The 27,095-nt window shown below is 35.6% G+C and overlaps 1 long non-coding RNA gene across 1 annotated transcript in view; it reads left to right on the top strand.

The window, feature by feature from the left end:
- LOC145720139 (uncharacterized) overlaps positions 1-25,644 on the top strand; it is a 42,567-nt gene extending 16,923 nt beyond the window's left edge. Inside the window, exon 3 of the long non-coding RNA XR_014142909.1 lies at positions 25,401-25,644. This is a non-coding gene — a long non-coding RNA (uncharacterized LOC145720139). The remainder of the gene's footprint in view (positions 1-25,400) is intronic.
- Positions 25,645-27,095: the final 1,451 nt, after the last annotated feature.

Raw genomic sequence — 27,095 nt, 5'->3', positions numbered from 1 at the left:
TTTTTTTTTTTTTTAAAGATTTTATTTATTTTTTAGAGAGCGAGCGAGCGAGAAACAGCATGAGAGGGGAGAGGGTCAGAGGGAGAAGCAGGCTCCCCACTGAGCCGGGAGCCCGATGTGGGACTCGATCCCAGGACCCTGGGATCATGACCTGAGCCGAAGGCAGACACTTAACCATCTGAGCCACCCAGGTGCCCTGGATCCCAAAATTTTAAAGAAAGAAAAGCATATATACAAAAATAAAGTTAAATACAATGAAGGGATGGGGTATGACTGTAAAAATAAAAATTAAAAAATATTTTAAAAAAGGAATTGATAAGATAAGAAGTTGGTTGAAAAAAGAAAGAAGAAAAATTAAAAAAAAAAAAGAGAGAGAATGTGATCAGGCGGGTGAATAGAACAGAGTCATACACTAGATTTTGGATATATTTTGGTCTGTTAGAAGAAACTTCATCCCAAATTTTAAAGAAAGAAAAACTTATATATATACAAAAAATAAGGTTAAATACAATCAAGGGATAGAATATGACTGTAAAAATGAATATTTAAAAAGTTCTTAAAAAAGGAATTGATAAGAGGTTGGTTGAAAAAGGAAATAAGAATAATTCCAGAAAAAAACAAAGAAAATTTACAAAATTAAAGTTGAAAGACTAAAGAATCATGGGAAAAAGTCATGAATTCTATGTGCTGTATTCCCCCTAGTGCTGGAGTTTTGCAGTTCTCTTGATTGGTAAACTTAGTCTTGGCTGGATGTTCTTGCAGATCTTCTGGGGGAGGGGCCTGTTGCATTGATTCTCAAATGTCTGCCCCAGGTGGAATTGCCCCACTCTTGCCTCAGGCCAGGCTAAGTAATCTGCTCCAGTTTGCTCTCTGTAGTTTTTGTTCCCTTAAGGCTTTCCACACAGCTGTAGAGGATGAGAATGGAAATGGCAACCTCCTAATCTCTGGCCCCGGAGGAGCGGAGAGCTCAGGGCCCCACTCCTCAGTGAGCCCTCAGAGAAAAGTAGTCAATAACTCCTGTCTCCCGGGTCTCTGGCTGCACTCTGTGCTTGCCTGACCTGTGACCAAGCATTTCTATCTCTGGCACACAACCCTGTTTGAAGTCTCTAAACCCAGCAGATTCTTGTAGTGCACTCCCACGCTGCTCCTCCTGGGGGAGGAAGGGGAATCTCCCAGGATCTGCCACTTGTTGGGCCCCTGCAGAGCAGAGGCCTGACTGTGCCGCAGATCATGGTTTATGGCAACCCCTAACTGAGAGCCCACTCCTCAGCTCCATCTTTGCAGCCAGCTTCGCCACTCCAATACGTGGGAGCTCTGCCACACTCAGGCACCCCCAGTCTTTCTGTGACCCTGAGGGTCCTGGGACCAAACTGTCCCAGCAAGGGTTCCACCCCCCTCTTAGCCACTGGAGCAAGTGCACCTCAGTGGAGCAGACTTCTAAAAGTTCTGATTTTGTGCCCCACTGCTCTATCACTTCCGGGTAGTCAGCAGACGGAGTCTATCCCTCCCCCTGAGGTCTATCTTGCCATATATCACCTCAGATTCACTTCTCCGCACATCTTACCTTCCAGAAAGTGGTCGCTTTTCTGTTCAGAGAGTTGCTACTATTCTTTTCTTTGATCTCCTGTTGCGTTTGTAGGTGTTCAGAATAGTTTGATAACTATCTAGCTGAATTCTTGGGACCAGATGAAATTTAGATCCCCTACTCCCCTGCCATCTTGGACTCCATACCGTATCAGTTATTTTTAAAGAGTGGTAATAAAAAAAGTTAGTATTGGCTCCATGGCACTACTTCAGCCAATTCATGTCAAGATAAAAAAAGAAAAGTCACAAGTAATATAGTTATTATAATTACATGATAATAATAATATAGGTGACACAGGTGTCAACTGTTGACCACGTTTTATGTCTATTCATCATTTTCTTATTGGAAAATTTTATCTGCAACACATGAGTTTTAGTAAAATTTTAATTTAAATTTAATACTTCAAGAGAGAGAAAAGGAAATAACACTTAATATGAACCTATTTTGCCAGGCACTGTGTTACATGCTTTATATATAACATTTAGTTTTCATAAGAATTCTATGAAGCCTATATTATCAAATATATTTTATTTATGAAAAAGGCTCAAGTAAGTTAAATGAATTGTCTGTGGTCACAACTAGTAAGTGGTAGATTTGGGATGTGCAGATTTGTGGTTTGGTGTTTGTAATCAGATTTCTCTGACTCCATTGAACTTGATATATTTTCTTTGTTACATTTCTAGCAAAAGTCCTGGTACATATTCTGAGGTTTTGCAGAAGGGAAAAAATTGTGCTTTGTACATATTTAAATAAATAAAACTTTAGGTTGAAGCTTCTTTACAATTCTGTTTCATTATCAAGAGCGTGAAATTTCAAAAGTCCCTCCCTGGGATCTTGCTACTAGGGTTCTAATAGCATTTCAGTTTTAAAAGAAATGGTTCCATAGGATTAAGAAAAAAACACTAGCCATTAATCCTAACCTTATTTGGAGGGTACAGAATGCAAGCCCTGAAGGAATAATTTTTCTGTGTATAGAATTTGATTATAAGGAATTCTCAAGTCATTTTTAACTTTTGAAAGAATGAGAAAATTTTTTTTCCTTTGTTCTTTCTAATTAAAACCATACTTTTTATTTTTTTAAGAACAGGAAATTTGGAAGATGATTAGTTCATACTATGGTCCAATTATTTAAAAATATGTGGAAGGAAAATGTAGACAAAAGAGAAGGTAAACATTATAGTTTTTGTTACAGGATGCAGTGGGGGAGGGTTGGGGAGTCCAATTTGTTCATTTGGCTGTGTCCAGCCATGTGCTGCTCTATGTGATGCATCTTGGAAAATTTGCCCTGAGATCCACAGAAACTAATTTTATTTGTGATGGAAGCTACCAAAGAGTATTTTAAAACAATTATTTTATCTAAAGGTAGATGTGGAGAAACTTTTATGAAGGACACTTCATTCATCTTTGATTCTTTGGTTCCAAATTGCTTGTTGAATTCACATATTCATTCATTTAACAATCATTTTTTGAATGAGCACTACAAATATGAACAAGAAAGAATCTTCTCTCTGTAAAAATTATTAGTCCAGTGGAAGATCTCTTTCTCTTTTTATAAACAACAAAGCTACCATATCCAAAATTGTGGAGAGAAGAGATGAAGGAGTGCTTACCTAGCTCTCTGTCTGGAAAAGGGGGTTACAGCAAGTTACAAAAAGGTGAATCCTCAGCTAAATCTTAAAGCAAATATTTTTTTCGGGTAGGTAAGGCAGAGAACTTAATCCAAGAGTGGTTGTGGAGTGAGAACCTCAACATAGGATGGGGCGGCTGGCTCTCATAATTTTACCCCAGGATTCACCTTTAAGTTGGGCAATGGTTCAACACTGCCCTGAGGAGACTTCTCTTTAACTCTTCAAACCCAAGTTTCAACACATTGACTGACTCTTAATTTCCCACATCTCTGCAGACACCAGACAGTGATAATTAGGCTTTTCTAAAGATGTGGTGATAATGGCCTTTCAAATAAGGGCATAACCAACAATTAAAAACAAAATAGTCTGTCTTATCAGACACCTTGTTCCCTGAAGACCACTCAACCTGTCCTATCTTTATGTATTCTAGGAAGAGAACTTATACAGAGTCTCAATCTCTTGATTCTAAGATTCAGTAACGTCTTCTTTAATATTTCTTGATCTTGTGTCCAGCTGTCCTGGAGAACTAAGGAAAATGTTCAAGTTTGCAGGACAGCAGTAGTCTCTGAACCTAAAAAAAGCAGGAGGGTTCATCATTCCCAATTCAAAATTACAATATAACCTTCCTATTGCTGAGTGTAATAGTACAAGGGTGACCAACTTGTTCCAGTTTGCCTGGGACTGTTTTTTTGTTTTTTTTTTAATTGTGATAGAAAATATGTAATATAAAATTCACCATCTTAACCATTTTTAAGTGTACAGTTCAGTTGTGTTAAGTATATTCACATTGTGAAATAGATCTCCAGAACTTGTTCATCTTGCAGGTCTGAAACTCCATATCCATTAAACAACAACTCCCCTTTTCCCCCTTTCCCTAATCCCTTGTAACAACCATGCTTTCTGTTTCCATGAATTTGACTACTTTAGATACCCCATGTAAGTGGAATCATAGAGCATTTGTTTTTTTGTAATTGACTTATTTCACTTAGTATAATATCCTCAAGATATATACATTTTGTAGCATGTGACAGGATTTCCTTCTTTTTTTTTTTTAAAGATTTTATTTATTTATTTGACAGAGAGAGACACAGCGAGAGAGGGAACACAAGCAGGGGGAGGGGGAGAGGGAGAAGCAGGCTTCCCGCGGAGCAGGGAGCCCGATGCGGGGCTCGATCCCAGGACCCTGAGATCATGACCTGAGCCGAAGGCAGACGCTTAATGACTGAGCCACCCAGGCGCCCCTCCTTCTTTTTTTAAGGGCTGAATAATATTCCACTATATGCATGTACCATATTTTGTTTGATTCATTCACTCCTGAGTAGACATTTGGTTTGCTTCCACCTCTAGGTAATTATGAATAGTGCAGTTATGAACATGGGTGTGCAAATATCTCTTTGAGATCCTGCTTTCAATTCTTTTGGATATATACTCGGAAGTGGGATTGCTGGACCATATGGTATTTCTATTTTTAATTTTTGAGGAAATTCCATACTGTTTTCCGTAGCAGTTGCATCATTTTACAATCCCATCAGTAGTATACAAGTGTCCCAACTTCTCATCCTCACTAACAGTTATTTTTTGCTTTTTTGGTAGCAGTCACCTTATGTTGGTATGAGGTGATATCTCATTGTAGTTTTCATTTCTCTGATGATTAGTGATGTTGAACATCTTTTCATACGCTTATTGGCCATTTATATGTCATTTTTGGAGAAATATCCAGTTCTTTGCCTTTTAAAAATTTTATTTATTTTTTTTATTATTGAAGAATGCTGAAATACAATGTTATGTTAGTTTCAGGTATACAACACAGTGATTTGACAATCCTATACATTTCTCAGTGCTCACCACGATAAGTGTCATTGCCATCTATCACCAAAGTTATGACAATATTATTGACTATATTCCCCAATGCTGTCCTTTTCATCTCCATGACTTAATTATTTTATAACTGGAATTTTGTACCAATAATCCCCTTCACTTATTTCACCCATCCCCTCAACTCACCTTATTTCTGGTAACCACCAGTTTGTTCTCTATATGTAAGAGTCTGTTTTTGTTTTTTCATTTGTTTTTTTAGATCCCATATATAAGTGAGATCATATGGTATTTGTCTGATTTATTTCAATTAGCATATATCTAGGTCCATTCATGTTGTTGCAAATGGCAAGATTTCATTCTCTTTAATGGCTGAGTAATATTTCATTGCACATATTTATGTGTCTGTCTCGATGGACACTTGGGTTGCTCTTGTAAATAATGCTGCAATATATATAAAGCTACATATATCTTTTTAAATTAGTGTTTTTATTTTCTTTGCATAGGTACCCAGTAGTGGAATTACTGGATCATATGGTAATTCTATCTGATTGGTGTGAGGTAATATCTCATTGTGGTTTTGATTTGCATTTTCCTGTTGGCCATCTGTATGTCTTCTTTGGAAAAATGTCTATTGAGGTCCTCTGCCCATTTCTAAAACAGATTATTTCTTTTTTGGCATTGAGTTGTATAAGTTCTTTATGTATTTTGGGTATTAACCCCTTATTGGATATATCATTTGCAGGTATCTTCTCCGATTCAGTAGGTTGCCATTTCCTTTTATTGATGATTTCCCTTGCTATTCAAAAGCTTTTTATTTTGGTGTAGTCTCAAGAGTTTATTTTTTGCTTTTGTTTCCCTTGTCTCAGGAGACATATCTAGAAAAATATTGCTAAGGCCAGTGTCCAAGAGATTATTGCCTATGTATTTTTTTTAAAGAGTTTTATGATTTCGGGTCCCACATTTAGGCCTTTAACCCATTTTGAGTTTATTTTTGTGTGTGATGTAAGAAAGTGGTCCAATTTTATTCTTTTGCATGTAGCTCTCCAGTTTTTCCAACACCATTTAGTGAAAAAACTGTTTTTTTCCCCCATTATATATTCTTGCCTCCTTTGTCATTGATTAATTGACCAAATAAGCATGGGTTTATTTCTGGGCTATCTATCATGTTCCATTGATCTATGTGTCTGTTTTTGTTCCACGACTGTACTGTTTTGATAAATACAGGTTTGTAGTATATCTTGATATCTGGGATTGTGATACCTCCAGCTTTGTTCTTTCTCAAGATTGCTTTGGCTGTTCAAGGTCTTTTGTGATTCCACATGAAATTTAGTATTATTTGTTCTAGTTCTGTGAAAAATGATGTTGGTATTTTGAGAGGGATTGCATTGAAACTGTAAATTGCTTTTGGCAGTATGGACATTTTAATAATATTAATTTTTCTAACCCATGAGCATGGAATCTTTCCATTTGTTTGTGGCATCTTTAATTTCTTTCATCAGTGTCTTATAGTTTTCAGAGTACAAGTTTTTCACAAAACTCCTTGGTTAAATTTATTCCTAGGTATTTTATTCTTTTTGGTGCAATTGTAAATGGGATTGTTTTCTTAATTTTTCTTTCTGCTACTTTATTATTAGTGTATATAAATGCAAAGGATTTCTGTATATTAATTTTGTAATCTTCAACTATACTGAATTCATTTATTCCAATAATTTTTTGGTAGAGTCCTTAGGGTTTTCTATATAATACTATGTCATCTGCAAATAGTGACAGTTTTACTTCTTCCTTATCACTTTGGATGCCTTTTTTTTTTTTTTCTTGTCTGATTGCTGCAGCTAAGACTTCCAGTACTATGGTGACTAAGGTGGTGAGAGTAGACATACTTATCTTGATCCTGTTCTTAGAGGAAGCTTTCAGTTTTTCACCATTGAGTATGATGGGTTTTTCATTTATGATCTTTATTATATTGATATATTTTCCCAGTAAACCCACTTTATTGAGAGTTTTTGTCATGAGTGGATGTTGTACTTTGTCAAATGATTTTTCTGCATGTCTTGAGATGGTCAAATGGTTTTTATCCTTCCTCTTGTTAATGTGATGTATCACATTGATTGATTTGTGAATATTGAACCACCTTTGCATCCCTGGAATAAATCCCATTTGATCATGGTGAATGGTACTTTTAATGTATTGTTGAATTTGATTTGCTAATATGTTGTTGAGTATTTTTACATCTTTGTTCATCAGGGATATTGGCCTATAATTTTCCTTTTTTTTTTTTTTTTAAGATTTTTACTTATTTATTTGAGACAGAGAGAGAGCGTGAGAGAGAAAGCACGAGCAGGGGGAGGGGTAAAGGGAAAGGGAGAACCAGACTCCTCACTGAGCAGGGAGCCCAATGCAGGGCTCAATCCCAGGACCCTAGGGTCATGACCTGAGCCGAGGGCAGATGCTTAACCAACTGGGCCACCCAGATGCCCCTTTCTTTTTCTTTTTAAAGATTTATTTATTTATTTGAGAGAGAGAGAGAGAGAGAGAGAGAGAGGTGGGGGGAAGGGCAGAGGGAGATGGAGAGAGAGAATCTTAAACAGACTCCCTGCTGAGCATGGAGCCTGATGCAGGCTCAATCCCACGACCTGAGATCATGACCTGAATCAAAATCAAGAGTTGGACGGTTAACTGACAGCCACCAAGGTGCCCCTATAATTTTCTTTTATTGCAGTGTTTTTGTCTATTATTACATCAGGGTAATGTTAACCTTGTATAATCAAATTGGAAGCATTCCTTGCTCTTCAATTTTTTGGAATAGTTTGAGAAGTATAGGTATTAACTATTCTTTAAGTATTTGGTAGACTTCACTAGTGATGCCATCTGGTCCTGGACTTTTGTTTGTTGGGTTTGGGAGTTTTTTGATTACTGACTCAATTTGGTTACTAGTTATCAATCTATTCAAAGTTTTTATTTCTTCTGGAGTCAATTTTAGAAGACTGTATGTTTCTAGGAATTTATTTCTTCTAGATTGTTCATTTTATGGGCATGTACTTTTTTATAGTATTCTTTTATAATTCTTTGTATTTTTGTGGTGTTGGATGTTATTTCTTCTTCATTTCTTATTTTATTTATCTGAATCCTTTCTCTTTTTTCTTAATATGTCTGCTATATTGCCTTATTAATTTTGTTGATCTTTTCAAAGAACCACCTCTTGTTTTCATTGATATTTTCTTTCCATTTTTAGTCTCAATTTCATTTATTTCTGCTCTAATCTATATTATTTCCTTCCTTTACTAACTTTGGTCTTTGTTTCTTTTTCTTTTTCTAGTTCCTTTGGTTATAAGGTTAGGTTGTTTATTTGAGATTTTTCTTATTTCTTTTTTTTTTTTTTAAGATTTTATTTATTTATTTGACAGAGAGAGACAGCGAGAGAGGGAACACAAGCAGGGGGAGTGGGAGAGGAAGAAGCAGGCTCCTGGCTGAGCAGGGAGCCCGATGCGGGACTCGATCCCAGGACCCCGGGATCATGACCTGAGCCGAAGGCAGACGCTTAACCGACTGAGTCACCCAGGCGCCCATGAGATTTTTCTTATTTCTTGAGGTAGGCTTGTATCACTATAAATTGTCCTCTTAGAACTGCTTTAGTTGCATCCCCAAGATTTTGGACCATTGTGCTTCCATTTTCATTTGTCTCCATATATTGTTTTAGTTCTCTTTGATCTCCTAGTTGACCCATTGATTGTTTAGTAGCATGTTATTTAGCCTCCGTATGTTTGTAGTTTTCCAGTATTTTTTTAAAAATTGATTTCTAGTTTCATACCATTGTGGTTGGAAAAGATGCTTGATAAGATTTCAATCTTAAATTTATTGAGACTTGTTTTGTGGCCTCACATGTGATCTAACCTGGAGAATGTTCCATGTGCACTTGAAAAGAATGTGTATTATGCTATTTTGGATGGCGTGCTCTGCATATATATTTTAGGTCCATCTGGTTTACTATGTTCCTCAAAACCATTGTTTCCTTGTTGATTTTATGTCTAGATGATCTATCCATTGATGCAAATGAGGTGTTAAAGTCTCTACTATTAATGTATTACTGTCAATTTCTCCCTTTATGTCTTAACATTTGCTTTATATATTTTAGTGCTCTTATGTTGGGTGCATACATATTTACAATTGTTATACCCTCTTTTTGGATTGATCTTTTTATCATTATGTAATACTCTTCTTTGTCTCTTGATAGAGTCTTTGTTTTGAAGTCTATTTTGTCAGATACAAGCATTGCTACTCTGACTTTTTTTTTCTTTCTCTTCCATTTGCATGGAATATCTTTTTCCATCCCTTTACTTTCAGTCTATATGTGTCTTTAGGCTGGTTTGGTGGTGATGGACTCCTTTAACTGTTGTTTGTCTGGGAAACTTTATATCTCTCCTTCAGTTTTGAATGATAGCCTTGCAGGGTAGAGTATTATTGGCTATAGGTTTTTTTTCCTTCAGCATTTTGAATATATCATGCCATTTCCTCTGGCCTGCAAAGTTTCTGTTAAAAAAATCAACTGAGGGCGCCTGGGTGCCTCAGTTGGTTAAGCGACTGCCTTCAGCTCAGGTCATGATCCTGGAGTCCCGGGATCGAGTCCCACATCGGGCTCCCTGCTCAGCAGGGGGTCTGCTTCTCCCTCTGACCCTCTTCCCTCTCTTGCTATCTGTCTCTCATTCTCTCTCTCTCAAATAAATAAATAAAATCTTAAAAAAAAAATCAACTGATATCCTCATGGTATTTCCCTTGTATGTATTTGTTTTCTTTTCTCTTGTTGCTTTTAAGATTCTCTCTTTATCATTTATTTTTGCCATTTTAATTATTAGGTGTTTTGGTATAGACCTTCTTTGGTTTATCTTGTTAGGGGCTCTTTTGCTTTCTGGACCTCAGTATCCAATTCCTTCCCTAGAATTGGGAAATTTATAGCTATTATTTCTTCAGATAAGTTTTCTACCTCCCCTTCTCCCTCTGGGATCCCTATAATGCAAATGTTATTACACTTGGTGAAGGTGCAGAGTTCTCTTAACTTATTCTCATTTTTTATTATTATTCTATCTTTTTGCTGTTCATCTTGATTCCTTTACATTACCCTGTCTTCCAGATGGCTGTACCATTCTTCCCCATCCTCTAATCTATTATTGATTCCCTCTAGTTTATTTTTTATTTCAGTTATTGTATTCTTCAGCTCTGACTAGTTCTATTCTATATTTTCTATCCCTTGGGTGAAATTCTCACTGAGTTCATCTGCTTTTTTTTTTCAGGTCCAGTATCTTTATGACCATTACTTTGAACTCTTTATCAGGTATATTGCTTATCTCTGTTTCATTTAGCTCTTTGTCTGTGATTTTTACTTGTTTCATTTGGGACATATCCATCTTTTTTGTTTAACTCTGATTGTTTTTATATATTAGATAGGTCAGCTACATCTTCTGCCCTATTGTGAAATCCACTCTTGTCATCAGAACTAGGCACTCTGGGGGTTCCCTTGCATGGGCTGTGTGCACCCCCCTGTTGTGACTGATCATGATTGCCTGGCTGCATGACCCACTTTTCTTGCTGTGGACACATTGGGCAGGGTTTGCTCCCTGCATTGTTCAGAGGCCTGCCTGCAGCCACCATGGGTTCATTAGTGGACAGGGCAGAACTTAGCTTAGTTGTCTTCAGTTAGCCTCTGTCATAGCTGGAAGTGCACTGAAGGTCAGGGCTTGCTCTCTGCACAGTCAGCTAAGAGGCCTGACTGCAGGAATTGTGGGTGCATTGTTGTGTGTAGTTATCTTCCTTATTTCCCAGGGCAGGAGTCACTTTGGAGTGACACCAATCTTGGCTGGAGTGCATGTTGGGTTTGTTGGGGTGGGAGCCACTTTGAAGGATGCCTGCAGAATTGGGTAGGTTGGATGAGGTGGGTCTGCAGGGGAAGGCCATGATGAAGCTCATGGTGCTAACAATGTAGATGGAGAGTGCTTGAACTGGCTCCCACAAGTATCCAGCTATCTAGGCTGAAAGAGGACAAGAAAAATGGCACCCACCAGGACTTTTGTTCCCAGAGAAATTTCCTAGGTCCCTGCCCCTTGGGCACATGTTCTAAGATTAGTCAATAAATCTCTTTCATGTATATCACAGATGCTTTTCAAACTACTGCTTTTGTGTTGTTCCTCAAGCCGAGTTATTTAGCTTGTAGACTCCTTAAGGGCAGGGACTCAGTTTCTTTTTGCTCTCTGGCTCTCCCCCAGAATTAAGCCCCACTGATTTTCAAAGCCAGACATTATGGAGTATCATTTTCCCAGTGTAGGCCCTCAAGACCAGAGGTGCCCCACTGTGGGGGCTGATCCCCTTGCTCCTCCATGCTCATGATGTCCCTCCTATTCATGGTTAGTCACATAGGGGTTTGGTTTGCAACTGCTTCTAACTCTTCTACCCTTTTTAATGTGGCCTTCTCTCTACAACTTCTCTCTGCAGCTGTGGAAGATCTGTTCTGCCAGTCTTCTGGTCATTTTCAGAGCTAGTTGTATAAATGTGGTTATTGCCTTGGAGGGCTAGAGTCAGGAGCCTCCTACTTTGTTGTCTTTTCCTCTACATTCCTCTTTGCCCATTATTAAATTAGGTTATTTGATTTTTTTTTTTATTGTTGAGTTGTAGGAGCTCTTTATACATTCTTGATATTAACTTTTTATCAGATATACATAATTTGTACATATTTTCTCCCATTTCATAGGTTGCCTTTTCACTCTGTTGATTGTGTCCTTTGATGCAAAAAAGTTTTAAAGTTTGATGTCATCTCATTTGTCTATTTCTGTTTTTGTTGCCTGTGCTTTTGATGCTATATGCAAGACATAACTGCAAAATTCATTATCATGAAATTTTTTCCCTTACATTTTTCTGTTTCTGCAAAAATATTGCTGGAATTTTGATAGAAATTGTGTTGAATCCGTAGATAGCTTTGGGTAGTATCGACATCTTAATATTAAGTCCTCCAATCCATAAACACAAGATTCTTTCCATTTATTTGTGTTTTCTTTAATTTCTCTCAGCAATGTTTTATAGCTTTTAGTGTACAAGTCTTTCACCCCTTTGGTTAGCATATAATTTGGGGGGATTTACTGTTTTTCACTCAGGTTAACCCCTTTGGTTAGATTTATTCCTAAGTATTTTATTACTTTTGATGCTATTGTAAATGAAATTGTTTTCTTAATTTTTTTTTTTTGGATAGTTGACTGTTTGTGTATAAAAATCCAACCAACTTTTATATATTATTTTATATTCTACAACTTTGCTGAATTTGTTTATTAGTTCTAACAGTTGTTTGTGTGTGTATGTGTATATTTGGAATCATATAGCATATAATTTGGGGGGATTTACTGTTTTTCACTCAGCATAAACTCTAAAGATTCATCCAAATTGTTGTCAGTATCAATAGCTTTCCCTTTTTATTGCTGAGTAGTGTTACATGGTCTATGTATTACATGGTATGTGTGGTACATGGCATCACAATTTGTTTAGCCATTCACCTGTAGAATGATATTAAAGTGCTTTTTTCCTAGTTTTTGACTATTATGAATAAAGCTGCTATGAATAAAATAGTATGTTTATGTGTTCTATATAAACATAAGCTTTCATTTCTCTGGGATAAATGCTCAAAAGTGAAATTGCTGTGTCATATGGTAATTGCTTATTTCATTTTATAAGAAATTGCCTAACTTTTTCACCAACAATGCATGAGTGATCCATTTCTCTGCATCCTTGCCAGCATTTGCTATTACTATTTTTTTTTTTTACTTTAGCCATTCTGATAGGTGTGTAGTAATATTATATTGTGGTTTTGATTTGAATTTCTTTAATGTCTAATGATGTTGAGCATCTTTTTGTATACTTATGTATCATTTATATATACCTTTGGTGACATATCGGTTCATATCTTTTGCCCATTTCCCAGTTTGTTCATTTTTTAAAAAATGGAGTGACATGTCCTATTTCATTTTTGATATAGGTGATTTGAATCATGTCTCCTCCCTCTTTATTTTGTCAGTCTTTCTAGAGGTTTATCAATTTTCTTGATTTTATAAAAATAGCTTCTCGTTCCACTGGTTATTTCTATTGTTTATTAATTTGCAATTTCATGGATTTCTGCTCCTTTTTGGTTTGTTTCAGCTTTATTTTGCTCTTACTTTTCTAGTTTTTTTTTGTGTTAGGAACTTAGATTATTGATTTGCAACTGTTAATTGTTTCCAATGTATCCATTTAGTACTAGAAAATCTTTCTTGGTGCTGCTGCTTTAACTACATCTGACACATTGTTATGTGTTAAATTTTCATTTTCATTCAGTGCTAGGCATTTAAAAATGTTTCCCTTGACATTTTCTCTTTGATCCATGGATTATTTGGAAGTCTTGATTAATTTTCACATGTTGGAGATTTTCCTTTTACTCTTCAATTATTGATTTCTAGTTTGATTCTACTATAATCAGAGAAGACATTCTGTACTATTTAATTCTTTAAAATTGTTGTTGTTTACTTATGGCCTAGGATATGGTCTCTCTTGGTAACAAAAGGCCTGGATTTGAGTCCTGGTGTCATATCCTGAGATTGCTTTCTAAGTGGGTGTTAGGAACATGGTCACATCTCAGTTGAGAGGACCTGTACTGGGTATGGCTGAACCAGACATGGAACCAGACAAAGTAGATGGTGGAACACCATAGAGGGGTTTCATATCAACCAGTGATTTGAAGAAGTAAGTTAAAGGGAGAAAACATAATACATAGTGGAGTTATGTTGCCATAATTTCAGAACTGGAAAGTTGCACTAGAGAAAGGCAGAATAAGAAGAGACAAGCCTAGGTAAATAAGGCAAAAAAAGATGCCTTAGAGGAGTGAGTGGGTGGGACTGGTGACAATGCTCAGTGTGTTTTAGAAAAGGGAATTAAGGAGTCAAAAATAATTCAGAGATAGTTAAATGAAAGTGACACACTAAAAATCAATGACTAGTAAGCAGCTGAGATTAAAAGTAGATTTTCCGATTCTACATGCATTACTTTTTTTCTCACTGCTTCTCCAAATATAAGGAAAATAAACACAAAAGATATGGAACATCATGAAAAAGAAGAAACCAAAGTAGTGTTACAAAATTTAAAAAAATTTAATCAAATATAGCAAGGCCACTGTTTGGTTGCAAAAAAACTCTATGTCCTCCTTTGGTGGTTAAAGTAGTGTGAGATGTTGGGGTGCCTGAGTGGTTCAGTTGGTTAAGCCTCCAACTCTTGGTTTTGAGATCAGGTCATGATCTCAGTGTTGTGAGATTGAGCCCCACATTGAGCTCCATACTCAGTGCGGAGTCTGCTTGAGTTTCTTTCCCCTTCCCTGTCCCTCCCTCTCTGCTCCTTCCCCCATTGCCATTCTCTCTATCTCTAAAAAAATAAATAAATAAAACCTTTAAAGTAGTGCGAGATTCTATAAACAGAAAAACTCTGAAATCTCAGTGACTTAAGACCAGTCTTTCTTGTTCATGTAAAGTTCAATCAGAGGTGGTGATAGTAGAGGGTGGTCTCTGCTCTATGCAGTCATTCAGGAACCCAGGCTGAGTGAGACTCATTTTCAATTCATGGCTTCCAAATCTTTTGGGCACCAACTCCTGCTGGTGAATTGGGGAAAAGAGAGAGAGAGTGTATGATCATGTAGAGGTATCTGTGGGCCAAACCTGGAAGTTATGTACATTATATCACCCACATTTTATTGGTTAGAAATTAGTCAGATGAAAACATTCAAATGTAAAGGAGAATGGGAAATGTACCCTAGTTTTATGACTAGGAGGAAAAAGAAAGAATTTGGTAAACAGCTATCCAATTTGTGCCACACATTATTTATCCACCAGGATCTCTTTATATAGTGCACCTATGTTACCAGTGGTCATACAATTATTGCCATATTCCTTGATTTCCTAAGTTGTGGCAAAAGACTTTGTCAGCATTCTTAAAGGCTGTGAATGGGATTATAAGTTCACTGCTATGGCTAAATTTCAAAAGAAGTCATTGACTATGTTGGCAATATTAAGTGATGTGTAACACATAATTAATAGGGCAAGTGCTCATTTAGGGATAAAACAATTCCTTAGTTATATGTATACTTTCCTTTTGCGATAATGTATTTAGGTAGAGTAAGTGAGAAAGGATGCCAAAAGCCTTCTTCAATGAAAATGATTTGGAACTATTGGATCAAAGCAGTGTTTCCCAAAATTTCTTGTAGAACATTAGTACTTGGCTATGCCCCAAAGGAAAAAAAAAAATTATCCTTTTCCCGTAACAGTTTAGAAAATGATGAAACTCAAATCCATCTCTGGGTATTCACAATGCATATGAACATATTAAAGATTCCAAATAGTTCTGCTATAAAGAAATCTTTGGTTTTAATATACTTTCTTAACACTTGTCATGGATCATTGTGTTTTAGTACCATGCACTATTGTGATAAGTCTGTGGAAAAATCTGGTTGATTCCCACTGTAATCAAGCTTACTAGTTTTGAATGCCACTTTCTCTACTGAAAGATTTTATGTATTTATTAAGTAGAAAAGCAATTTTCTTACTATTCACAGTGTTTTATAGCATTTTGAATATAAGTAGAATAAAATAGATTTAGCCACACTTTTCCCCTTTTTTATTCTTCCCTTCCTTATTTATCAGCAAATTTAGTACCAGTAGGGTAAACATCACCTTAATAGTTTTTCCCTATTTTCCCTTAAAAAGATCTTGTATTATATAAGATAACGTATCTTATACATATGTTTATTTTCTTCATAGGCTACCAACTTCACTTTACAAATTTTGAAAGTCCTTTTTTCTGTTGCCAATATTTACTTATTTTCTATAGAAATAATTTTCACTCTGATGTTCACTTCAGGTGAATAATCTTGGGCCCTTCCTTCTACCTCCAATTCTTCAATTTTGTTTTTACTTTTTTCTACATTCTGAAACTGATGCAGAGACCAAATCTGTCTAAAGCATTTTTAATGGGAATCTTTTTTGGAAGGTGGGGGCAATTTATATCAAGTAGGAATGGTAGATGCAACCACAAGATGGCACTCATTTATTTTTACTTTCTAACCTGATGAAAAATTTGAGATTTTTTTACTGGCATGGAAAACAAGAATAGATCTTTGACTACATTTCAAAAATGATCTTGCTTACCTTATATGCTATCACTTTTTATTCTGTTTTACACATATAAAAATAATTTTTACTGGACTTTTGAGATATATCATGAAGGTATGGCTGCCAAACATTATAATGTTTGGAGTAAGTTAAAATTTATCTATTTCATTAGATACTTTTTGAGGAAAATTTTTGCTCTTACTTTTTTTCCTTCTGTCTTCTCCAGCATAGTTGCCAGTAAACTCTAAAGATATATGAACTGATATTTACACATTGAGATTCACTGATTTTTATGCCAGTCTATGTCTGCTTTTACAAAATGGCAGGCTCTTCCTTTTCCTAAGGGCTGTCAATCAGTATTATTTATGCAAATGAACTACTACCAATCTTCAGACACTAGGTTATTTTTTAAATGACTCTTTAAAAAAAAAAAATCCAGTCAATAGCCTTTATTATTTTTAAGCCTTGTAATTTTAGATTAAGACCAGAAGAAATGAAGATATTTGGGGGACCATATGGTTGTACTGGTTTGGCGCTCAGGAAATTCAAAGGAAACTCTGGTGTCCAGGGGCTTTAATCTATGAATCTTACTATAGTGTGCTTTAATAAAGCAAATCAAATTATCTGGGGCTGTGCTTCCAATATGTAGTTACTAGACTTATGTGGCTATTTAAAAAAAATTAATTAAAAGTAAACAAAATTAAATACTTAGTTTCTCAGTCACACTAGCTACATTTCAAGTACTCAGTATTGGAAAGAACAGATTATAGATTTCCATCATTGCTGAAAGTTATCATGGACAGCATTAATCTAGGAGCTATTATTCCAGTTCATATATGAAGGACAAAAAGCTAAAACTGCGGGGCACCTGGGTGGCTCAGTCGTTAAGCGTCTGCCTTCGGCTCAGGTCATGATCCCAGGGTCCTGGGATCGAGTCCCACATCGGGCTCCCTGCTCAGCGGGAAGCCTGCTTCTCCCTCTCCCACTTCTGCTTGTGTTTCCTCTCTCGCTGTCTCTCTCTGTCAAATAAATAAATAAAATCTTTAAAAAAAAAAAAAAGCTAAAACTGCTTCTTTGATTATTAGTCACTTCACTTTGTTTAAATCAGCCTTAGTTGCTTGGATATCAGATGTTTTTCTGAGCAGCTGTATAATCTACTAGAAAGAGTATTGGATAGGGAATTGAGATTTGGCACAACCAGAAACTCCTGATTATGAGAAAAGAATTTGGCTTCTTTAAGTTACTTTTATCTATGGAAAATCAAGCTATGAAGTATGTGCAGGAAAAGAGCAAGCCTGGTGCTATCATTAGAAAGGTCTGCTTATAGGATGGCCTTTGACTGGTATGTGGGAACTTGGATTTCAGGAAAGTTCCTACCATTCCCTCATAAGAGTGGCTCACTGTGTCAGAAATGCTTGTACAAATAATATGGTTTATGTTGAACACCTGTTTGCCTTCTGGGAGTCTGAAATTTGTATACATGTCAGGCTGAGGGTGCTTACATGAATAGCTCCAGATAAAAAACCTGATCCTGACCCTATCTGGTAGACGATGTTTCACATTTGTTGTCACAACTCATTGCTGGGAGGAATTAAGCTTACCCATGTGATTACACCAGGAGATGACTCAGGAAGCTTATGCCTGGTTTCCCTTGAACTTTGCCCCATTTGCTTTTTACTTTTGCTGATTTTGCTTTGTATCTTTTTTTTGTTATAAATCATAACCATGAGTAAGACTATATGTAGAGTTCTGTGAGCCCTTCTAGCAAATCATCAAACCTGGGAGTGATCTTTGGGGACCCCAACACACCTCATAATTATGTTGAAAGAGTAATATGAAGTAAAACACTTATAAATAAGTTTGAATTGCAAAAAGTTTCTATATACTTGCATATTATTACTAGTAATTGTAGTGAATCTGGCAAAGAAGAAAAAAATCAGACAAAATATTTATTCAAAAAATGTAAAAAATAAAATGGTCTAAAATGAAACTAAAAAGCAATAGGCACCTGAATAAATTATGTTTAAAATGTTTAAGACATAATTTTATTTTACTGATATTAATTAGAAATACAATAATACATTGGAACTAGAGAAGATATAACCTGGTGAAAAACAGAAGACCCCATGACATTCTTGGACTTTTGAATATCCTTGGAAAAACTTCCAAAGCTGTCTAGAAATGTGAACTGCAATGGCTAAGATAAGAATTTCAGTGAAACAGAATAGCAGCCATTTTTTCTTGGATCAAGTTTAAAGAAACTGAAGAGTCCTCTTAACACAAGTCCCTGGATGTGAATTTTTCTTTCCACATCAGGTTTAAGTGACTAAAGATCTCAGACTTGACACATGTCGGGGGATCTTGGCAGCAGCTAAGAAATATGGCCTTGGCTTCCAGTGCTGGAGTGGGAGCTGAACTCTCTCTCCTTTATTTTAAAAGTCACTTCCATAACATATCTTCTTGCAGTGAATTACCTTCTAGCTCAAACATCATAATTTTTATACAAACATGAAAATCTTTTTTCTCTTTGTTGTGCAATCCAATCATCTCCAAATTCCAAGTATCAGCTTGCCCTCTCTTCTGATTTCCACCACCCATTTTCTACAGCATGGTCCCAGGGAAAATAAATGCTTGGTTTCCTACAAAGGTGCCTGATGATAGTACTCCGTCCTTCCTTCTTTTTTCTCCCTCTTCTTCCATCCATAAGAGTTCTTATTCAGACAACCAATTCTAGAAAGTTTAGGTAAAAACAATCCTGAGTATCAAAGCATCTGGGGGCCTAAATTCATCTATAAATTGTGTCTGGGGAATACCCAAAGGTTGTCCTCATGGCCACACAGTCATTTAAAAGTATAACGAGGGGTGCCTGGGCGGCTCAGTCGTTCAGCTTCTGCCTTTGGCTCAGGTCATGATCCCAGGGTTCTGGGATTGAGCCCCGCATCAGACTCCCTGCTTGGCAGGAAGCCTGCGTCTCCTTCTCCCACTCCCCCTGCTTGTGTTCCCTCTCTAGCTGGCTCTCTCTCTGTCAAATAAAAAAATAAATAAAATCTTTAAAATATATATGTATATTTTAAAAGTATAACCAAAGGGGAGAAGGAAAACAAGTATCAAGCCTTATGGAGCATAAACTAGCATAGAGGTTAAGGCCATGATAAATGGAAACAGACAGCTTGGATTCAAATTCCATTCTCTCTAAGTATTTGACCTTGGACAATTTTCTTAACCACTCTGTGTTGTGATATCCTTCTTTCTAAGACAAGATAACAACAACATCTATCTTATTAAGATGTTATGGAGATTAAATGAGTAAATATATGTAAATTGCTTAGAACACCTATTTACATAAATATAGTGACCATCTAATTGATCACCCAAACTGGGATGCATTTGAAGATGAAAAGGGGCATTATAAATAATTATGCTAAGACAATAGGTGTAATGTAATTCTAAGTGTTTGGTATTATTATTTTTTAAATTTTACTTGAAAGCAAACAGATTTTTAAGAAACTAGGTCTTCTACAGATAGCATACTCACTGATATAAACTTCCCTACTTATAAAAGTGCAGAATGTGATAAAACACACACACACACAACTACACCTCTGTATGATAGGACTCCAGAAGGATGAATTCAATTGACACAGGAGAAATAAATAAATATAGCACTGCATTATTTAGTGGTATCTGAGAATTTTTTTTTCCAGAGACGCAAGCCTTTGGTATCAGGTTGTTTATTGTTTTATAACTGACTTGTATTACAGTAAAGGCTTAGAATAAAAGGTGTTATAGTTAGATAAGCAGACATTTTAGCTGATTAAATGGCTTGAAACAGTGGAAGTAGAACAATTCCTTTAATGAAATCTTATCCTTGAGTCCAGTGCCTATCACAGATTAAAGCAGAACTGCTCTGGATGAAGAGAGGAAAGGGCTGGGGGCCCAGAACTCCAGCAGCTAGGTCTCCTTTTCACCTGTGCACTTAGGTAGCCCCAAGGGCACCTGCATTACATGGCTAGGATTTCCACAACACAGTTTGAAAGTAGAACCCATGAAAATGTGTGGAAACAAAATCAAACTTCAACTAAAAAGATTATAAATTGGGGCACCCGGGTGGCTCAGTCATTAGGCATCTGCCTTTGGCTCGGGTCATGATCCCACGGTCCTGGGATCAAGCCTCGCATCAGGCTCCCTGCTGGGTAGGAAGCTTGCTTCTCCTCCCACTCCCCTTGCTTGTGTTCCCCCTCTCTCTGTGTCTCCGTCAAATGGATGAATAAAACCTTAAAAAAAAAAAAAAGATTATAAATTAAGCAGATAAAATTTTAACTGACTTTATTTAGACTCTACCTCATTGGATTTCTACGTTCTCCCAAACTGAAGCTCTCTGTGTTGCTATATAAGGAATCAAATTATGTCCATTAAAAACAAAAACACACACGTAAACAAGACTTTAGTTAGCTTAACTTCTTTTGAAGAAATGATATTACTATATCACTTGGTAAACATTATCGAAACTAATCTTCAATATCACCAAGGTATCAGATCTCCATCTGCATTTTATAGAAGATCAAAGAAGGAGCTTAGCTAGAAATCTTATGGAAATACAATTCCATTGCTGACTCTTCATAGACTGAACTGTGGGACTTTTACTGCCTTCTTAGACTTTGGTTTCCTAATATAAACATAGAAGATCATATATATTCTTCATTTAAAAGTTAATAAAAGTTCTGTGGTTTTCAAAGAAAGCAATTATTTAAGATGAACTGAGTCATCTAGTGTATCAAGTTTTTAAAAGTGTTAAAAGTGAATCCAATTGTGACTGTTTCTTTTAATTTCTATGAGGAGCATGTGGAGATGGTGCAAATTCAGGGGGAAAGAAAGTCTTTTTCTTTAGTTGTAATCACTTACAGTGAAGACTACAGCTATGATAAGATCTATATACAGGAAATCAAAATATTGTACCAGGGTGGTGTTAGGAACCCAGTGGGATGCCCTGTTATCTTCAGAATTGTGGTTAAGCATCTGCAACTGAGAACAAAAGGCTAATAGTTCACATTTTGAGTTCGGAGAAACTCAAAAGTGCTGCACTTTCCAGCAGCGTGCATACTAACTTTTGCTCAGCTTTCTCACCTTATTGTGAAGATTAAGTGAATTTATTTTATTTATTTTAATTTTTTTATTATGTTATGTTAATCACCATACATTACATCATTAGTTTTTGATGTAGTGTTCCATGATTCATTGTTTGCGTATAACACCAAGTGCTCCGTGCAGAGATTAAGTGAATTTAAACAGTAAAGTCATGAGAATAGCACTTGACACATTATAAAAACTCCAGAAAGTTTAGTCATTATTATTATTGCTAATATTGGTTTTCCTGAGGTTACTTTGTGTTGCTGAGAAGACAACTGTGTTATAAACTTGGTGACAGAAGGAATTTGTGTTGTATTTTCTCCCTAGTACATAATACCATGCTTTTACAAAGTGTTGGCTCAATACATTTTTCTCACAAACCAAACAATTTTGGTATTTAATAAATCTGAGTTTTAAAATGTAACTATCTTCTTAAATTGTGTTTCATAAAACTGAACAGTTATAAATATTATGTAGTAGCCCAAATAATAAGCTTAATGAATACATATATATGGCATATCTATGATATGTTTATATAAATACAAGGATATAATACATGAAGATTACACACACATACAATCACACAACAAATACTGAATTCACTCTTTTCAAGTTTACATGACACATTTACAAATGCTGATGTTGTATCAGGCTAAAATAAATTCTCAATGAATTCCAAATAGTTGAAAATAGAAATTCCTATTTGCTGAGTGTAATGCAATAAAACTGAAACTAAAAAGAAAATAGGAAAAAAATCCATATGCTTAGAAAATAAAAACAAACTTCTAAATAATTAATTGGTTAAAGAAGGAATCAAGGAGATTATTTTTTAAAAGTGCACCAGAAGTTGAAACTTGTGATATGTATTCAAATCATTTCTTAGGAAAATTTGTAAAATAAGGTAGTTCAGTGGTACTCAGAAGTAAATTTATGTATATATAATAAAATGAGAAGATTGAAAGTTAATAAGCCAAGATTTTTCTATAGAATCTAAAGAAAAAGTCTGAGCCCTATAAAAGGAGAAAGAAGGAAATAATAAAAGGTAAGAGCAAAAATTAAATAAGAAGCAATTACAATGATCAATAAGACCAACAACTACATCAAAGAAAAAGAAGCACTAATAAATTAGATAAACATCTGGAAAACTGATCAAGTGAAAGAAGACAAAATAAATACGAGGAAAATGGAGTTAAAATTATAGATACCATTGTTTTTACCTCTCAAATTCAATGAGAATATTATGATAATTTTTATGACTACATTTAGATAAATTGGATCATTTAAAATACAACTTACCAAAATCAATTCAATTCAACAAAACAAAACAACAAAAGCACACCTGAACAGACCAATAACCATTAAAATACTTAATTGACAATCACAATTTACACTCTTCCCACAAAGGCACCAAACCCAGAGAGTTTTATCAGGGATTTTTTTTTTTTAAAGATTTATTTATTTATTTTTTTGAGACAGAGAGCACAAGAGAGGGGGGAGGGTCAGAGGGAGAAGCAGGCTCCCTGCCGAGCAGGGAGCCCGATGCGGGACTCGATCCCGGGACTCCAGGATCATGACCTGAGTCGAAGGCAGTCGCTTAACCAACTGAGCCACCCAGGAGCCCCTTATCAGGGATTTTTAGCAAACCTTTAACTTAAAAGTAATTCTGATTTTGGTGTTTTCAGGGAACAGAAAGGGAAAGCTACTTGACTCATTTTTTAACGCTAGTAAAATTTGATAAACTTGATATCCAGATTACATAAGACATGTACAATAAGAAAACAAAGGCTAATCTCATTTGTAAATGTAGATGTGAAATTATAATACTTTATCTCTTTCTCTGGGTCAATTTTGCTAGAGAGTTGTTAGGCAAATTGAGTGTACCATTGTTACCTAATAGCATTTATCCTAGCATAGATGAATTGTTCAACAATAGAAAATATATTTATGTATTCAGCACATTAATAGATAAAATGTGATAAAAACATACCATCATCTCAATAAATGTAAAAAAAAGGCATTCAATGAAATTCAATATTCTTTCATAATAGAAGCTATTTTATTAAACAACTAGTAAACATAAGGAGTGGAAAAGAAATATGATTGGTCTCCCTCAAAATCACTGCTATCACCAGGGCCCCTGGGTGGCTCAGTCAGTTAAGCATCCAACTTAGGTCATAATCCCAGGGTCCTGGGACTGAGCCCCACTTGGGGTTCAGCTGGGAGTCTGCTTGTGATTATCTCCTCCTGCTGCCCCTCTCCCACCTCTCTCTAAAATAAATAAATAAATCTTAAAAAGAACCTCACTGTTATCATCAGTATTATTTATGTTGTGTCAGTGGTTTTAATAACTACAGTAACAAAAGGAAAGGACATAAGAGATGTATAGATTACATATAAAAAGACAAAGCCATAATTTTTAGACAATATGATTTTTCACAAAAATATGCAAAAGTATCTCCTGTTAAATTATTATGGTGGGGATAAGATTTATATATAAAATCCATAATGTTCCTATATGAGAGCAATAAATGCTTTGAAAATCTTTTTTTTTTTTAAAGATTTTATTTATTTATTTGACACAAAGAGAGACAGCGAGAGAAGGAACACAAGCAGGGGGAGTGGGAGAGGGAGAAGCAGGCTTCCCGCTGAGCAGGGAGCCCTATGTGGGGCTCGATCCCAGGACTCTGGGATCATGACCTGAGCCGAAGGCAGACACTTAACAACTGAGCCACCCAGGGGCCCCAGTGCTTTGAAGATCTTATAGAAATTTTAAAAAAGCATTTGCTATATAACAAAACAGATAAGATAACTAGAAATTGAAATTGAAAACAGTCATTTAAGTTTTACATGGGTGAAATTATAAAATAGTTTTGAAGCATTTACAAAGAGACTTGATTAATTGCAGATGTGTGCTTTGTTCATAGGTGGAAGATTCAACATCATAAAGATTTCAACTCTTCCAAATTTATCCATAAATTCATTGTGGTTTCAATAAAAGTTTCAATAGTGTTTTTCATGGAATATGAGAAATTGATTCTAAAATAAATATGAAAGAGTATAAGTCCAAAAAAAAAAAAAACGTGAGTTAATTGTGAAGAGGAAGAAGGAGGAAGAAGACACAACTGCAATGCTAGTTATCAAGACTTACTTATATACTTACAGAATTACATACTTATTTATATACTTATATGTGTATAGAATCTATATACTTATGGTGTTAGCTCAGTAAAGGGCAAATACATCAAAAGGACAAAAAAGAAAGCAGAAACAAACAAACAAAAAACCAAACCACACAGACCTCACATATATGGGATTTCAGGTCATGAGGGATGTTTTATGAATATATGTCAAACTATAGTAAATGGTGGTGGAACTACTATGTATCCAAATGTGAAAAAAATGCTCATGTATTCAATTTCATTTGATTAAAGACCTTACAATATTTTTTTCTTTTTCTTTAAGATTTTATTTATTTACTTGAGAGAGAGAAAGAACGGGTGGGAGGGAGGAGTGGCAGACAGAGAGGGAGAAGCAGACTCCCTGCTGAGCTGGGAGCCTGATGCCATACTCAATCTCAGGAGCCTGGGATCATGACCTGAGCCAAAGGCAGATGCTTAACCGACTGAGCCACCCAGGTGCCCCAAGGTCTTACAGTCTTTTCAAAGAATACAAAGAAGATCTTCATTATATTGATGTAGAGAAGATATCTTAAGCAAGTGACCAAAAAAGAATATCATAAAGGAATATATTCATACATTTAACTATATTGAAATTATAAAGTTCTAAACAATAAGAAATACAATAAATAAGAATGAGAGAAGATGTTTATGACATAAGAGAACAAAGGATTAATATCCAGAATACATACAGAACTCCTACAAATCAATAGGGTAAAGACAACAAAAAGATAATTATGGATGAATACCTGCTTGCTTTGTTGGGTTGAATACAAATGATTAAGCTCACATATTACTAGGAACAAATAAATGGCTTATCTTCCTTTAAAAAGGTACAGAAGCTATCCTTAGAAGATACGGAAAAGATATTGCATATCTGAAATAGCCTTTTTCCCTTCCATCTCAGGATCCTACAAGTCTATGTTTTTGGAAGAGTCAAAGAAGTCAACTCAAAAGGATAGAAGGGAATTTGAGTGCCATTCTTCTGGGTAGTACTGCAATCTTTATATCACCTCTGGGTGTGTGAAGCACAGGTAATGCTAAACAAAGTTACAAGATGCATTTATCACATTTAGCCTAAGAATATGCATGTTAAAATTTAACAGATAGATCTGAGCATGTTTAACTTATTCATAACAGCTGATCACTGTTAATTTGGTTTATAGTTCCAACCTGTTCTCCATATAAACTCCTTTTCAACCCCATAACAATGGGTAAAGGACATGTAGAGGCAGTTCAGGAAAGAGGAAACTCAAACAGCTAGTCGACTTTGGAAAGTTTCATAATAAGTAAAATGCAAGTTAAAATAATAATGAAATACAATATCATAGCCATTGATAACAACAACTTTAAGGTCTGAACATTCTAAATGTTTGAAGTCTGAGAATATCAGGTGAGGATTTAAAAAACTGGACTCTTATACAGTGATGGTATGAGTGTACATTTTGGAAATCATTTCGACAAAAACAGGATTATTAAAAAGGCACTCACATGACAATCTAGAAGTTCCACTTCTTAATATATACCCCAGAGAAACTTTTGGCATGTGTGTATAGGGTGACAGTTATAAGGAGCGTTGATTTTTCCAATGAAGACTGGAAGCAATCTAAATACACATCAATAGAGAAGTAATAAATAAATAGTGGTATATTTAGCTAATGAAATAGGTTATTATAATTTTTAAAAAGGAGCTATGTGTATGCATTGACATTGATAAAGCAAAAAAAAATCTAATGAGTAAAAAGTAAGAAGCACATATATACTGTGATAAAATAGTCCTATACATTGGAACTGGTTATCTCTATTTCCATGGAAAGAAGGAATAAAAACATGTATGGGAAGGATTTATACCAAGTGTAAGATAGAGATATCCTGTAGGGAGAGAGGGAGGGAAATGTGGCAAGATAAGTATATAATGAAATTTTCAACTAATGAGTTATTTTCTTTTCTTTTTTTTTTTTAAAGATTTTATTTATTTATTTGAGAGAGAGAGAATGAGAGAGAGCGAGTACATGAGAGGGGGGAGGGTCAGAGGGAGAAGTAGACTCCCTGCCGAGCAGGGAGCCCGATGCGGGACTTGGTCCAGGGACTCCAGGATCATGACCTGAGCCGAAGGCAGTCGCTTAACCAACTGAGCCACCCAGGCGCCCTAATGAGTTATTTTCAAATAATGAGTTATTTCCAAGTGATGAATCACTAAATTCTACTCCTGAAATGAATATTACACTCTATGTTAACTTACTGGAATTTAAATAAAAACTTGAAAAGAAAAACAAGTTAAAAAAATAAATGTATGTATATATATGGCAAATGAATAACAAAAACCTTAAATCTTTGTTTTGTTTTCTTAAATTCCACGTATAAATGAAATCCTATGGTATTTGTCTTTCTCTGACTGGCTTATTTTGCTTAGCGTTATACTCTAGTTGCATCCATGTTGTTGCAGATGGCAAGATTTCATTCTTTTTTATGGCTGAATAATATTCCATCCACCTATCGAAACCAAAAATGAGACTCTTAACTATAGAGAACAGACAGATGGTTACCAGAGGGGAGTTTGGTGGGGAAATGGGTGAAGTGGGTGATAGGGATTAAGAGTACA

Source organism: Leptonychotes weddellii, chromosome 2 (assembly GCF_054177405.1).
Source record: "Leptonychotes weddellii isolate Sample4059 chromosome 2, ASM5417740v2, whole genome shotgun sequence".
Lineage (NCBI taxonomy): Eukaryota > Metazoa > Chordata > Mammalia > Carnivora > Phocidae > Leptonychotes > Leptonychotes weddellii.
This window is presented reverse-complemented; position numbering and strand designations above follow the sequence as displayed.